The sequence below is a fragment of the Arachis stenosperma genome, chromosome 9 (assembly GCF_014773155.1).
Source record: "Arachis stenosperma cultivar V10309 chromosome 9, arast.V10309.gnm1.PFL2, whole genome shotgun sequence".
In the NCBI taxonomy this organism is placed as follows: domain Eukaryota; kingdom Viridiplantae; phylum Streptophyta; class Magnoliopsida; order Fabales; family Fabaceae; genus Arachis; species Arachis stenosperma.
In genome coordinates, this window is record NC_080385.1 from 24,533,020 (window position 1) to 24,542,944 (window position 9,925).

Below are 9,925 nucleotides of genomic sequence, written 5' to 3' on the forward strand. Positions count from 1 at the left end.
GTACACACGCAACCTAACGTGCGCACGAACAAAACAGGATGTGTGACGAGACTTGTACCTATGCATGGGGGTGTTGCTATAAGAAAAGGGTCATAAAATGTGATGAGACTAGTATTATGATGTTTTTATTATTGCCATAATTGAATTGCATTTAATGGCAGTTTTTGTTGATTCTGGAAGTTTTAAAACACCGTTATCATTGCTATATAAAAAAGTCTAACCGTAATCCAATTCTCATTTTCCATTGAAATGCAAAGGTTGAATTGCTGCCACAGTGATCTTCGCTGACCAATCTCCTCCGATGATGACCTCCTCTGATCGATCTCCTCCGACGACGACCTCCTCCAACAACGACCTCATTCGGTGATGTCTTCCTTAGCGGCTATCTTCTCTGATGACCTCTCCCCAAACGACAATCTTCTCCTGGGATGGTCTCCTCCGGCGACATCTCCTACGCCGATGATCTCCTCCGGTGGCATTCTCCTACGCCGACAATCTCGTCCATCGAGCTACTGTGTGTTGTGAGATTCTCCTCCCACAAGCTCGCGAGGTAGGTTCTTCTCCATCTTTTCCTTTGTTCTCTTGAAAATAGTTTACTCTACATCCTTTGATCTCTTGAATTATTGATCCAAAATTTTAACATATATGACAGATTTTGCGAAATGGCAACTGCAAGTACTAAAACTGCAGGAGCTAGGGTTTCTGAGGAAGGGATCGTTGAAAATAGATTATTGATACCTTAAAGAGTTATACTTTATATTAATTTCTTCATCATCAAAAGTTCGAATAATGATTCTTTAGATGCTAACCAGTCAATGATAATTTTTAATGAATTTTACTGTTTATCATTTTATTTTAAATTCATAACTTTATAAAAACACATATTTTCTAAAATTTGAACTAAAATACAAATTTTAAATTTTTATTTTTATTTGTTTTGATTTATTAATATTATATTTAAATTCAAATAAAGATATTTTTTATTGACATATCTATTTTTTGCTGGTCCAATTTTACTGCCATTATTTGCAAAATTGAAAACTTAAATTTTCTTTTTCTATTTTGCGGTCATTGATTGCAAAATTGAGTATCTATGAAATTGAGAAATACTACGTAAAATGATAAATATTTTTATTTTAGTATAAAATATTAAATATGAATTTTTTTATTTATTTAAAAAAAAGTCTTGACATTTCAACTATTTTTAATGGTATTTATAATGCCTTTGGTAAATATAATGGACATAATTCATGGTAAACATCGAAGAATTATAAGTAGAAATTAAAGGTGGTGAGTAACTTTTGAAATATATTTAATGAAATATCTTATAGATTCTTTTACTAAAATAAAGCAACTAATCTTGTAAACAATTAATTTATTATAAAAATATTAAATAATGCTACTTGAACACAAAAAAAAAAAAACACTCAACATTTATTAAGAAAACAAATTTGATATTCATAGTAAGTTTTGATTACACTACGATAAAAAAAATTGATTATATTCTGGTGGCAGTTTCTTTTATGAGTAAGATATGTGAAATAACATATACTACAATAAATAAGGGTTTTTGCAACGGTTGAAAACTGTTGTCATAGATCGAAAAACTGTTCCTAAAATTTTAGGCAACGCTTTAGCAACGATTTTTGACCTGTGGTATATGCGGCCATTACCAATTCTCATAGGAAACGGTTTTTTATTTAAGGCAACGGCAACAAAAAAACCGTTGCCATAATTACTGGCATAGGCACGGTTTTGAGAATAATTTTTAAAGAACGGTTTAAAACCGTTACTGGATAGGCAAAGATTTTAAATTGTTGTAGTTTTATTATCCACAAAGCCAACGGTTTTAAAGCGTTACCGTTGGTGTCAAGTTTTGGCAACGGTTTTAATACTATTGCCATTTTGTAGTCGTCTAAGCCAATAGTTTTAAAGCGTTACCAGTGATGTCGTTTTTTGGCAACGGTTTTAATACCATTATCATTTTGCAATCGTCTTTGCCAAAGTTTTTAACACCATTACCTTTTGTGACTTTTGACAATGATTTTTTGTAATATATAATTCTTTATTTACAATAGTCCTCTCATAAATGAAATTAGTTCCAACTTTTTTTAATTTAGTGTCAATAAATAACCTAAACTATTTAAATCAAATTACTAAAAAAAATTGAACATTTATCATCAAATTTGACTTATAAAAAAATTGTTTTAAGATCCACAATCACATTATATCATCATTGCAAAATAACATAATACTAGTCTAGGTCATAACTACTTGTACTTATATCATCATTTTTTACAAATTTATATAAATTAATGGACAAAAATCTGAATTCCTTGCCACTATGCCAAAAAATTTGCTCAAGTTGTTTACAACTTCATCAGTAGGACCAATTGCCTCTCTTTCAACATCTAGAGTAATTTCTTCTCTATCTTCCAACTGTCTTGCATGAATCTTCAAGTACTGTGTAGGTCCTCGTGTTTTTCTCACTATTGTCTCTATACAAAGAGACTAATAAAATTACAATAATATATTCAAAGAGACTAAAATATCACATTAGTATTGATTCATTTTAAATGTAACTAGTTATTACTAGCTCCAATAGCTGGGTAATAAAAAAATGTATATGCAGAAACCCATACACTCATTATTGATCTAGTGGTTTTGGTACTTGTCCAATTTTCATGCAAGAATTTTACAGCGGTGGACATATGTCATTGTTTTCGGTGAATACTCGTAACTTGTGAGGAAATATCCAGAATATAAAATATAGTGAGTAAATATCAAGAACATAAAATATAGAGCAACCAATATGCCATCAAACAAAACAACTGCATGTGTCATGACCACTGAGTTTATCAGATAAATAAGAATGCTCCAGCAGTAAAAACTAAAATACAATAGTAAGGCTAATTTGAGATGAAATGAGCTCATCTCTAAAGTGAAAAAAGAAAAATGAATTCAGCTTATACTAAAATGACATATAATCATCTCTTACTTTCTTACTTATCCAAAACCAAGTATGATATATTCAGCTTATTCCAAAATTAGATACTTTTCCTGCACATGACATCTTGTGTAAGACCCAAAATCTTTGAAAAGTCTTTTTATGATCAAGTCTCAAATCATATAGTTATTTATAGTCTTAATTTCAAAAATTATTTTATATAAGATAATTAAGGCAAGTTTTTATTTTTTGAATTTGATATGAGTTATGATTATTATCCAATTTTATAATTATTGGATTATTTTCTATATTTAAATTATAAAGTTGTTAGTTATGAAATAATAAGAATTTTATATGATTTGGATTAAATGATTGATATTACAAAAATTGTTCCTAATTACTATATTACCCCTACTTTTATTTGAAATTACAAAAGTAACCCTAACCCTAATTTTCAAAAATGAAAACCCTGACCCAGTGACCTGACCCAGTTTCCTTTCATCCACACTCAGCTTTCCAAAACCCAGTTGCAGCCATAGCCCACAAACACGGTTTCTCCTCGTGCCATGAACGAAGGAAAAGCAAGCAAAAAGAAAAAAAAAAGAAAAAGGGGAGAAGGGCGCGCTGGCAAGGGAGAGGAAGGCGCTGTCGCCACAGTCGGTCGCGTCTGCTGCCTCGCCGTCGAACCATCCCGCCGCTACTGCCAACACGTAGAATAGGTGTTGAAGAGGGGCAGAACTTGCATCTCATCGCCGCCGTCCATGGGGCCTCGAGCCGCGTCACTGTCACCGGGAGGAGGGAGCCAGAGGAGAAGGGGAACTCACCGCGTCGCCGTCACCCATGAGCCGCGCTGCTGCCCGTGCCGCTACTGGTCCACCTTGGAGCCACCGTCGAGCTCGCGAGTGAGGGGAAACACAGCGCCGTCAAGCTTCCATAGCCGCTGCGTTTAACCGCGGTTGAGGGCGTCTCCACCACCGCATGCCGATCTGCTGCTCTGCGGTGCCTAGCTGGAGCTTCTGTTGCTGATGACGGAGCTCGGTGGTTGCTGAAAAACACCACTGTTGTTGCTGCCGAAGGAGGGAGAAGCCGTGCTGCTGTTCTGGCCGCCAGGAGCAGTCTTGTGGCCGCTAGAAACACCGCCAGAGATGCTGTCAATGGGCTCAGTCACTTTTTCTTGGTTACAGTAAGGGTTTTGTTTTTGGCTTTGGTCCTTTTTAAATTCTGGGAATGCTGTAGTTACTGAATGTTGCTGTAGCCGCCGCCTGGGTCGCGTGGAGGGAGAAAGAGCCACTGGGTGTCGTTGCACCTGGCTTTCTACGCCTCTGTCATCGGAAACAGCCACTGAGTCCTCTGTTTTGGTAAGAATTTCTGAGTCGAAAGGCTTTTCATCGCTGCTCTGTAAACTTATACTGAGGCATTGCCGTGTTGGCCATCATAGGGTTGTGGATTCGTGCTTGCATTCCATGCTCGGAGTTTGCAGCTGCCTTGTTTTGTCATTCCAGTAGGTATTTATGTTTCAAAAATCCTCTTGTTATTGTTCCGTACGTGTATTAAAGCATTTACGAAATTAATGTTCTCAGAATTTAGTAACCGAGGTTGCTTGTTGTAAATTAAAGCTGTTTATGCTGCTGCAAAAATGTGTGGGGCTGTGCTTTGGGGTTGCCGTTGGTTTTGAGTCGAAACGAATGGATTTCTGAGAGGTGTTTGGATTATAGTTTCAATTTGTCGAGGTAGGGGCGCTTTCTGAAAATTATACTTTATATATATTGGAATTATTACATATGGATACTGATGGGAGAAAATGTGTATTTGGTGATTGTATCGGCCTTATGTATGGTTTGATTTGTCTCGATTGATTGTGAACATTTGTTGGTTGGATTGTTGTGCCGTTTTGTGAAACGAAATGTTTCAAGTTGATTCTTTTAAAGATTTGAGATCGAGTTTAATCCGTTGAGAATTGATTTGAATTGAGTTAATTATTTTGATAATGTGAAAGATAATACTCTTTGAAATTCAGCCTGGTTTACTTTAATTGACATGGTTTTGACAAATGATTTGTTGCCGAACTGTTTCTTTAAAGCTTTGGAAATGAGTTAAATCACTTGATATTGATTTGATTTTGAAACGGTTTCCTTGAGATATGCAAATGAGGTGACGGTTGAATTTATCCTGATTTTGAATTGATTTGGATTTTGGACTGTTGAAAGGGATTGAAGAACGGTTTAGTTGGGACCTGAACCGGGTGGCAAAGTCCAAGTTTTAGGGGAGGTGCTGCCAAAATTTCTATAAAAATCCTAGACTTGTTTGAAAAGCTATTTAAAAAGGTTTGGATTTGAGAAATTGCATCATTTGAATCATTAAGAGAATGTTTATGTTTTCGAACTTAATTTCTTTAAGTGAACTTTATGCCTTGAGTTCGACTTATTTAGAAATGAACTATTTTTACCATTTGAATCACTGAAGGAAAGAATGATGCTCTAATATTGTTTTCAATATAAAAAGGAGCTTTTAGTGATTTTAAAGAAAACTATACTTTTGACTGAATAATTAAGTTTGAGGCATTTTGGAAGAGGCTAGAAAAATGGGTTTCAAGAAGAAATCTGAAAGTGGTTTGATTCAAATGAACTGATTCCGTTTCAAGTGAATGGGTTTTGGACGGGTTGGAACTTGTTATTTTGTATGATTCGGTTTCATAATAAATTCAGTTTTATTTACTTGAACCGAGAATCTATGATTTTAAGAGTTTCAATGAATTTTAAGGAATTGATATAGGTTGACCTTTCCTAAAGACTTGGGACTCTGCCGACAAATTTTTGTTATAAAATTCCATTGTTGGATGGATGATTTTGAATGTTTCAAAATGAATCTTTAACTTTCCATGGTTTTGGAAGTTTTGGAAAGAGGATGCCGAGAGTGGCTTTGTTTTAAAAAGGGAACCTACCTTGAGAAAAAGGGGCTTATGAGCCTGAGATGATTTGAAAAATGAGATCTTTAAAGCCAAGGCTGAAAAGAGTTGAAATTTGATTTCAAAGTGAAAAGAATTGAGAAAAAGTGATTTATGGCTTAAATGCCGATTTTATGAACTTGATGATGTTGAATGGTGGAAGTGCTATTTTGTTATGAGCCGGAATGGGTGTGTATGATATTGTATTATGGCTGATTGCCAAATGAGTTATGAGCCGTATGGCTGATTATGAATTATGAATTTAAGCCGGATGGCTGAGATGGATGTTGATCCATGACTGAGAATGAATGCATATATGCTGAGATATTGATAATTGTGATTTTGCACTTTCACTATCTGAGACACGAGTTCCCTGGAAGAAAGCAATGGCTAGCCACCATGTGCTCCAGGTGGAGACTCGAGACTCTATTGACCCTATGTCGTAAGGGTGGCCGGGCACTGTGAAAGCCCCGGATGAGCTCGCCCCCGTGAATATACACCAGTCAGGGGGTTAGATATGGATCATGATTATGATCAAGTTTATGTTGAGTATAACTCGAGTTGGGGATGCACGATAGAAGGACAGTCCAATGGTTAGCTACCAGGACTTGTCGGGTTGGCTCTATAACCGACAGATGATATCATCAGCCACTAGGACAGGCATGCATCATATGCATCTATGTGACATTGTTTTGGTGTGCATATTGTACTTGGTTTGCCTTTGTGATTACTTGCTAATTGTTCTACTTGCTGTAACTGTTGTTTGTGCTTGAACCTTCCTACTTGTGTTTGCGACGGAAACTCTGTTGGATTGTGGTGGATTGGTTGCTGTTGGACTATTTGGGCCTAGGGCCGTGGTTGAAATGAGATGAACCGATGGTTGGTTTCGGTTTTGTGTTTCTGGTTTGGAAAAGTATGAAAGGCTAATTTGGTTCAGCATAGATAAACCTTTTGAAAGGCTTTTGAACCTTGTTTTAAATAAACAGTTTCCTCTTTCACAAAAGATTTCAGATTTCTCTTTTATTGTGAACCGTTGTTTTTAAAAAAGAGGCATAAGACGGTTATTAGTCACTGGTACAGTTTACCTTTACATATCCTATTACAGTAATTCCCAAAAACTCTCTACTGAAAATCCTTTCGAGGATGATGTTCTCACTTCCCTACATTTTTCCACTTTCAGGATATGGGCACAGAAGTCACGACGAGTTTATTTAGTTGTTGTTGAAATGCTATGTATTGCTTAGATTATTATTTATTGTACCCTCGCCTTTATCTTAATATATTCTGTAAGAGGGTTAGGAATTGTATTAAATAATGTTTGTATCTATGGATGTACGTTGTCGAACGAAAGTGTTTTTGGGAGCGGTTTTCCGGTTTAAAGTTTTAAACAGGCTCATATTTTAGTATTAAATAGTATAAGAGTCGTCGTAATGTTCGAGCTATCAGAGTTGCGCAGTCGGAAGTGTGAGCTTTGATAGTTAGGGTGTTACATCTTGTCCCATTCTAACCCATATGATATATTCAAAGAGACTAAAATACCATAACATATTCAAAGAGACCAAAAATTTACCTTTCAAAGTACTGTCATTGAAGCAAATTGACGCATTTTTTCCTTCTTAGTTGGCCTTTCTTGCAAGCTGATGCACTCTTCAACATCATCTACAATTGTGGTCTCTTTTCTCTTCAAATCTTGTATCATGCTAATAAATTCTGCTACATATTTAATCTTTTTGTTTCTTAAAGAAATCACACACACACGCACTCTAGCATGAATCCCTGCAACGCATCATTTTTTAATTTTAACTATATCCTACTTAAAGTCCAAAAAAAAAGAAAACTATGCTACTTATCTTAGTGTTTGTTTTGTGTTGTGCCTTGCACATGGCAACAAGGATACTCTCTGTCCACTTGAGAAGTTAGAACCTACTAGAAAGAAAATAAAAACCCCCAATGAGCTACATGTCATTGATGGTGGTGACCACTCCTTCAAGATTGGTAACAAGCATCTGCAAGCAAATGGTTCCACCCAAGAAGAAGCTGTAGAGTGAAGATTGTGCTTTGAAAGCCATTGCAGCTTTCATTTTCTAAATTCTGCTCCCTTTTCCAATCACCAAGGGTTTTTATCCTCTTAAAATAAAATTAGAATAGCATTTCCAGAGATCTAGTTTCTAAATCAAAATCAGAACAGCATTATACCAAATCAATATTAAAATCAAAATAAAATCAGAACAACATTTCTAGAGAACCAATTACCAAATCAAAAGCATAACAACATTATAACAAATTAATATTAAAATCAAAACAAAATCAGGGCAGCATTTCCAAAGAACCAGTTACATACCAAATCAATATTAAAATCAAAATAAACCCAAAACAACATTTCCAAAGAACCAGCTACCAAATCAAAATCAGAAATGCATTATACCTAATCAACATTAAAATCAATATTAAAATCAAAACAAAATCAGATAAAAAGACTAGTTACCACAAATGATAACCCACAAACGACCAAGGCAGCCACCATGACAAAAGTAGCGACGACCCACAAATGACAGAAGCAAAAGCAGCGAAGCTAAAGCAGAAGACATGACACCCCACAAATGACTAAGGCAGAACCAACATGGCGAGGTGATGGGAGAAGCAATGCTGGCCGGGAGAAGCAGCGACTGCCAGGAGAAGGGAGAAATGGCCAAAGACGCAATGACGATTCAGAGACCCAGGACAGCGCACTGGGAACTCCTTCCTTCGATGGTGGGTTAGGGCTACATGGTGAGGCTGCGTGAAGCTTGATTTGTTCGATGATGGCTCTGATGAATTTGTGGGTTAAGGTTGGGTAGGGCTAGTAGAGGGATGGAGGAAGACCGCGTTGATCTATTTTGTTACTCAAAGTTTGGTTATGTTAGAGTTTAGAAGTGGATTAAACAAAAAATATATAATATTTATTATAAATTTATTTTAATTTTATTTCTTTTAAAAATAATATTTGTTATATATTTATAATAAAAATATATAATATTTATTATAAATTTATTTTAACTTTATTTTTTAAAAATAATATTTGTTATATATTTATAACAAAAATATATAATATTTATTATAAAATTTATTTTAATTTTATTTTTTCTAAGAAAAATATTTGTTATATATTTATAACAATAGTTTTTAGGTGTTTTATAAATTTAGTATTTATAAAAAAATTGTTTAAATTTTTATAATTATTTTTATATGTATTTTTTAATTTTTATAATTATTTAAATAATATTAGAAAATTATTGTTTGATAAAAAATTATTGTAATGGTTATAAAACCGTTATTTAAAATAGTCAAAGAGAACGGTTTTATTTTGTTGCTATAACGTAATGAAAAATTGAATTTCAATAGCAACATTATAAAAATCATTGTCTACAACCATCTAATAGAACGGCTTTAAAGTGTAGCATTTTGGCAACGATTTTTATGCGTTTCTTTTGTATAATTATTTAAACAACAATAAAAAACCGTTGTTTAAAAAAAATCATAGTAATGGTTATAAAACCGTTCTTTAAAATAGTCAAAGAGAACGGTTTTAGCTTGTTGCTATAAAATAATGAAAATTGAATTTAATAGTAACACTTAAAAAACCGTTGTCTAAACCTATCAAAGAGAACAGTTTTAAGATGCTACAAAATTTGGCGTTGTTAAAGCCCATATTTATTGTAGTGATATATAATATGTGGCGAATGATTTTGTATTTTTGAAAATAATTAATTTTTAAATTAAAAAAATAAACAATCTAATTACGTGCACAAAAAACAAATAGCTATTAATAAGCTATTATTGAGTATAGAAACATATATTTAGTATCTCACAATAAAATTTTATTATACTATTGTAAACACTTTGATTATTTGTTTATTGTATATTTGATTATTTTAGTATAGTAGATTTGATTATTCTAGTGGCTGTTTATTTAGTAAGAAAACGTACGAAATAATATGTATAAATATATAAATACATAGTGATTGAGTTAGTAACTAATTTTTACTATCCATGAA